The following is a 6,000-nucleotide window of genomic DNA, read 5'->3' as shown; positions in this document are numbered from 1 at the left end:
GTGGGGCTGGCTGACCACTTAAGGGAGATTTTGAAAAGGAAACTTCTGATCAGTTACAGATTGGCTGGTTGAATTTCCTCTCCCTACAAAATTTGAAATTCTGTATTCTTCTGCCCCAAGACTTTTCTCTCAGTTCCCTGTTCTGAAAATCTGAAATCCCTTCTTTTTTTTTTTTAAACTAAAATGCTGTCCTGCTTTGTAGTAAAAGTATCTGCATGCGAGGTCTCTTAGCAGGTTATAAACTTTTTAAGTGAATTACTTTATCAGGTCCTCACCATGCCACATATATCATAGATAATAAATAGAGAGCTGAAAGGATCCAGCTCTCTCCTGTTACATATGAGGAAACTGAGGCCCAGAAAAATTAAATGACTTTCCCATGGACACAGACCCCTTAGCTGAGAATAAAGTTTAATTCAGATCTTCCTGATTCAAGCCTAGTGCTCTATTCACTATGTCATGTTTCTGGATGGGAAGAAGGTTGCCTAGGAAAGGTAAGCCTGTGGATGAACAGGGGAAACCTAAGAGCATTAGGAAGGTTATTCTGTTTAGAGTGGGGAAATGAAGGTGGGGGAGGGCTCCTAAGACAAACTTTAAGAACTTCACATGGTTACTAATGGCTTTCCCTGCTGTCTCTCATTACTTAATCTATTTTGTATCTCTCCTTTAGGAGAAAGATAATCCCCAGTCTGAATTTGACTTGGAAAATCTAAAAATGATAGGAAGAGATTTATTTAGTGCAGGAACAGACAACGCACAGCACCGTAAGATATGGCCTGCTGCTCATTCTGAAACATCCTGAGGTCCAAGGTAAAGTACAGGAATTGCCATGCTTTCAGACCAGGCTTGCTTTCCCATCCCTGCAGCTTGCTCAGGAGCTGGCCTCTGCTTTCCCCCTATTGGATTTGCATGACTTCCTCACAGATCAGCAACAGGTCAGACAGTAGCATATTGAAGAAAACAGGACCCTAACAAGACCTGTTTGTTATTTAAGCATGTGGCGTGTATTATGGGGAATTCAATTCACTTTAAACAGCACATATAAAGCTCCCACTGTGCACCCTCAGTTCTATGCTTAGCATATAAAGACTCAAATGAAACACCCCTTTCCTCAAATGGCTTGCCTTCTGCCAGGCATACTACTGCTGGATCTAAGGAGGCAGAAGTAGGAACCATAGGTAGACCTTACAAATTGACAAATGGAGACTTCATGTAAGGAAAGACTTACCAACTATTAAAATTCTCCAAAAGTCCATTCAGCTGCGCAGGAAATAGTGAGTTCTTGCTTACTAGAGATTCTCAAGCAAAGGCTGGTTGACCCTTTGTTCAGTCCATTAGAGTCAGGATTCCTGTTCAGCTATGGATGGCCCTAGGTGAAAACATGTCACCTGTAATGCTGAGATTCTATGCCTCAGCAGCTCAGGGTATTGAGACAGGAGCTGAGATACACAGCTGGTGAATGGTTTAAATCAAGATGATAATGCCATCACCAGCACTATCAAATTCAAATGAAGGCATCTACTTGCTTTGACAAAAGCTGGCATAATAATCATAAAGAATGTGAGGGTTACAAATAACTTGACATGTAATTTCATTTGATGTCTGCTAAGGAGGTGTTTTTAATCTCCATTTTATAAATCATACATAATAGGGTTAGAGGAGTAAGGAACCTTAGAAGACAGATAATTTATGATCCTCATTTTTCAGATAAACAAAATGAGGCTTACATAGATTTAATGACTTGCCTGAATTTACACAGGTAGTGTCTAAAGAGAAATGTAAACACAATTCTTTCTGACTCCCATCCAGTAAATCATGGAAGTTTATCCTATTGCTGTTACAGAAGCCTTTGTATCCTTGACTGAGTAGGAGGAGGACACTGAGCCCATGTGAGAATCATCTCAGGTCATAACAAGGCAGATATTCCACACAGGCTCATTGAGCATTCCCAGGAGAGTGGAACATTGAGTGGTGATTTGTATTTTTTGTCTCTGCAGCAAAAATTCATGAGGAAATTGGACGTGTGATTGGACATAATCGACTTCCTTCCATAAAGGACAGACAAGATATGCCCTATATGGATGCTGTGGTGCATGAAGTGCAAAGATTCATTGACCTCATACCTCTCAACGTACCCCATGCAGTGAACCGGACATCCATTTCCAACAATATATCCTCCCCAAAGTCAGTAGTCTTGGGAGAATGGGATCTTAAACACATTTATTCCAATGATCTCATCATGGACATGAGAAAATGGAGTCCCATTGTCATGATCTCACTTAAAGTTCTCCTTGAGGCAGTGCTTTATTACATACAGCTACTTGCATGTGGTGCTAAATGAAGAATAAGAGAAAAGTGTGCCCTTATCTCTGTTCTTCCTGCTTCTCATTCACCACAGTAATGCTCTGGAAAGAAAATGTACAGGGAACGTAACAGGGTGAGGTTGCTCAAGAGAAATGTTTTTGTCCTTTTCTCTTACTAGGCAGTGAAGCAGAATGTATAAATACTATTATCTGTCCATTGTGTAGATAGGGACATTGATTTTCAGGTGTAATGACTTCCCTAAGATCATTTAAGTGTTGGAGCTGAGACTTGAACCTAGGTCTTTAGACTCTAAAATACTGCTTTCTGGGGTTGCTAAATAAAAGTGAATGAATTAAAATGAATTAGATTGAAGTTTCCTAGCAATGGCTGAGCAAAACTATTCTCCCTCAAGGAAAAGTGAAGGGAGCATCACACCTAACTTCACATTTAATGTACCCCACTGAGGCATGTTGTTGAAATCATGAAGGCTTCAGTAAGAACTTACTATGTGAAATTTGCTAGGCCAAGTGCTATTGAAACAAGGCGAGAATAGAAGGGTTTTTGACCATTGAAGACTTTGGCTTGTGCAGGAGGGAGCTGAGTTTGGAACCAGAAAAGTCAGCCTAAAGTATTATTTCTTTCCTTCAGACCCAAGCTGTGATTTGATTGGCAAAGTGGCTTCTTGCTGAAGAAATTCCCTCAGGAGGTAGCCTGGTCTGCCCCTAGAGTTTTAAGCATTGCCTGGGCACTGGCCATTCACATGTTCTGCCCAGAGTCCCACAGGCAGCAGGTGCACACATGATGTATAGACCAAAGAACTGAGGGTAGGGAGAGCACAAAGAGCTTAGCACCTCAGCCAAGGTTTCCTGTAAGAGGGTTACCCAGGCCAATCCTTGAAGAAAGCTGGGAATCTAAAAGGCTGAAGTGAGCAAGGAGTGGCTTCCAGGTGTGGGACATGGTCACTATAAAGGCATGAAGACCACAGAGGGGCTTTGTGGATGGGGAACAGCAGCTGGACTAGTTCAGCTGGAGCCCCAAGGAAGGCTTGATGGGGACAATAATGGGGACATCACTCTGGAAAGCTAGACTGGGGCCTAAGCAGATTCTTAATGGCGTGACATCTCATGCACATGCAAAGAAGTATGCATTTTGTACTAGAGAACATAGTGAGTCTCTGAAGATTCTTGGGACAAGACTACAAAGGATATTCGTAATGATACCTAACTCTCCTCTGGAATTTCTTCCCTTTAGGGCACAACAATATTCCCACTGCTCACCCCAGTGTTGCATGACAAGAAAGAGTTTCCCAAGGCTGACCAGTTTGACCCACAGCACTTCCTGGATGAGAACGGGAAATTCAAGAAAAGTGACCACTTCATGCCTTTTTCTATTGGTAAAAAGAAACCCTTCTCATCTCTACCTCTCACCCTAAAAGGAGAATCCCACTCTCTCTCCCACTCTCCTCTGGCTGAGTCTTCTCCTGGCAGTTCTTCTGAAGACACATAGCCCACTCTGACATGACATACAATGTCTTTTCTAGTATTCCCGTGACCTGGCTTTTTCTCAGAGCCCTGAATAGATGAGAGCCTCTTGGCTGGCTCACCTGCCCTCTAATTCCATTGCAAGATCCACTACACAAGGGGTTACTGTGAGAAGAATGCTGTGAAGAAGGAATTCCTTCCTTCTCCTTATGGCCATTAATGGTTGAATTATAACTAATAATAATAGTTCTCACCATTTCTGCCCATATACTTATTTCTCTTTTACTCCTTTTCCCATTATTGTGCTGGATCAGCAAGTCTGTTTCTCTCTGGCTGACTGTGATATTCCATGAAGATTACCAAGCAGAATTCCATTTCTTTCTAGGAAAACGGTCTTGTGCTGGAGAGGGCCTGGCGAAGATGGAGGTATTTTTGTTCCTTACCACCATTCTACAGAACTTCACTCTCAAACCAGTTGGAGATCCAAATGAAATTAGAGTAAAGCCCAATTATGTTGGATTCAGCAACGTCCCACCACATTACCAACTATGCTTTCTTCCTCGCTAAGAAGAACACAAAGTTGATTTGGTGAATTAGCAAGCTGGTTCATCTTCTGTACTGAATACTCTCATGTGTTTTTCTGGAATCCCTTTGAGGGAAAGAAAAATTCCCACATCTTGATTAAAATGAGTTTTAAATTTCAGAGACATGACAGCCTTGTTGAGTATCTTGTATGTCATTATATGCTGGGGCTGCATTATAGACATTCATGTGCAACCCTTGAACCAATACCTCCAGGCAAATCCTCAATTCTAGATTTAGGGTGTGGAGGAAGATCTGTAAAATATCCCACCTCCAAACCATATTTGTTTGTACTTTTCTTTTCATGTTTCCTTCCAGATGATCCTATTTTTTATTATATAGCTCTTGTTTGTGAATTTGGGGGAGAATGAACAGGGCTATGTTGCTAACAACTCCAGACATGCAAATATGTGTTTTTCCTTCCATACACTGAGGATTCATGACTTCAAAGAAAATGTGGTAACAGGGAAGGATTCCTGGCTTTGGGGCAGAGGACCTGAGATCAATCCTGCCCCTAATGATAACAACTTGTGTGGCTTGGGCAAGTCACTTCACCATTTGTTCTCACAACAGATTCTTCACCTCTACAATGAATGGGTTGGATTAGGTAGGCTCAGAATTCCCTAATGAGTCTCCATCTATGATACTTTGATCAGTGGGGTGAGTCCATTCATCAGTGCTTTAGGTCCTTACTGCATTTCTCATTTCACTTTCCTCCTTTCAGCACTGAGCCAGTTCTAACTCAACTTGCTCTCACTTTCAAATCCCACATCCCTTTGTCCCATGGGACATGCACTACTTTACTGAAAACTAGCAAGAAATTATTGCTACCACTTGCCTTCTCTGTTATTATAACCTTGCAAGTGAACACAGATCTCTGCCCCAACTGACTACCCTCTCCCTTCAGTATCTATTCTAAGATTACTCTTCTTTACTGGGGCCTCTCCTTTCATCTCACTCCTTCCCTCTCACCATAACACTGAACTTAATACATCACTAAGAAAATTGAGATTATGTATTGCTAATTTATTCTTTTCTAAAATTCTTTATTCTTAGTCATCTCTCCACCATCACACACAAACTTTCTTCCTTTTGTTCTAATATGGCAGAGGAACTGGAAAGAAAAAAAGAAGGTAGCATCTCTTTTTCTAACCACTCACCCCACTACTTTGGCCCTTGCTCTCACCTCCCCCTCTCTCTGCTGAGATGTTTCACCCTCTAACCTCCCCTGTCTTTCCCTAATTTTCAATATTCTTAAATCCATTGATTCCTATCCTATTGCTTACTGTAAAATGCACTTCTCCCTCATCCTTAAAACAAAACTAATCAAAAAAAATCTCATTCCCAGAGATTCCCTGGCTGACTCTTTCTGCCTATATTGTACTCAGAACTTTTGTAACTTTGAAAAGACAAAGTATGCCTTTTTGAACATCTGCTGAGTCAACAATAGATTTGCTTCCACTTTTGCGAGACTCAGGATATCTGAGTCCTGCATGACTGGCTTTTCATCTTAGAGGCACAAGAGTGCTGAGTCACACATGGCCAGCAGCAAAGCCACCTGGGAATCCCTCTACATGCTCTGTTCAGTCTCAATTATATTGCCTTCATCTCTCTTTCTTCCTTTCCATGGCCA

The 6,000-nt window shown here is 41.5% G+C and overlaps 1 pseudogene across 1 annotated transcript; it reads left to right on the top strand.

Annotated features, from left to right (window-relative positions):
* The first annotated feature begins 670 nt into the window (after positions 1-670).
* LOC110204392 (cytochrome P450 2C23 pseudogene) lies at positions 671-4,488 on the top strand (annotated as a pseudogene). The gene is given in 4 exon segments (XR_013485039.1): positions 671-810; positions 1,998-2,184; positions 3,556-3,697; positions 4,171-4,488. The product of XR_013485039.1 is annotated as a cytochrome P450 2C23 pseudogene (transcript).
* Positions 4,489-6,000: the final 1,512 nt, after the last annotated feature.

The sequence above is a fragment of the Phascolarctos cinereus genome, unplaced genomic scaffold (assembly GCF_003287225.1).
Source record: "Phascolarctos cinereus isolate Bilbo 61053 unplaced genomic scaffold, phaCin_HiC Scaffold_339;HRSCAF=942, whole genome shotgun sequence".
Classification (NCBI taxonomy): Eukaryota; Metazoa; Chordata; class Mammalia; order Diprotodontia; family Phascolarctidae; genus Phascolarctos; species Phascolarctos cinereus.
The sequence above is the reverse complement of the archived record's forward strand: the minus strand, read 5'-3'. Positions and strand labels throughout refer to the sequence as shown.